Consider the following 689-nt stretch of genomic DNA (forward strand, 5'->3'; position numbering starts at 1 on the left):
GCGGGTGAGTTGGGCACCGGGAGCGCTGAATGACGGCTCTTCCTGTTGCCACTAAACTCCCTGGTGGTGCTTCCTAGCGTTCTGGACGAGCTGAGCTCGTCCAGAGACACCGGAGGTCACCGCTCAGGCCCCGCTGGGCCGATTTGAATAATTTTTTCTTTAAACACACAGCAAGCACTTTGCTTGCTGCGTGTCCTACTCGCTCGCCGCCGATACAGGCCCCGCCCCCCCAAGACCCAGTACGCTGCCTGGCCAATCAGTGCCAGGCAGCGTTGAGGGGTGGATCGGGACTTCCTGTGATGTCACAACGTCGATGACGTCACTCCGTTCGTCGCCATGGCGATGGGGGAAGCCCTGAATGAAATCCCGTTCAGAACGGGATTTCCGGATGGGTCTTCGCGGCGGCGGTGATCGGAGGGGTGGGAGGGAGGAAGCAGGGAGGGGGGGAATCATGTAGCTAGCGCTAGACTAGCTCCATGATCAAAAAAAAATATGCACAACAAAATGTTCGGGCCACAGGAATCAGAACACCAGGCAGGTTAAATACTATTCCCCCTCTGAGTCATTGTAACTCGGAAGGAGGTGTAATTTGGGGTACGCTGATCACCTGAGCCCCGAATTACCCTTTCGTGCCCCGCGCAGCTTATTATTGCTGCTATGGGGCTCCTGGTTTGGGTAACCGGTGCTGA

Source organism: Hyperolius riggenbachi, chromosome 10 (assembly GCF_040937935.1).
Source record: "Hyperolius riggenbachi isolate aHypRig1 chromosome 10, aHypRig1.pri, whole genome shotgun sequence".
Classification (NCBI taxonomy): Eukaryota; Metazoa; Chordata; class Amphibia; order Anura; family Hyperoliidae; genus Hyperolius; species Hyperolius riggenbachi.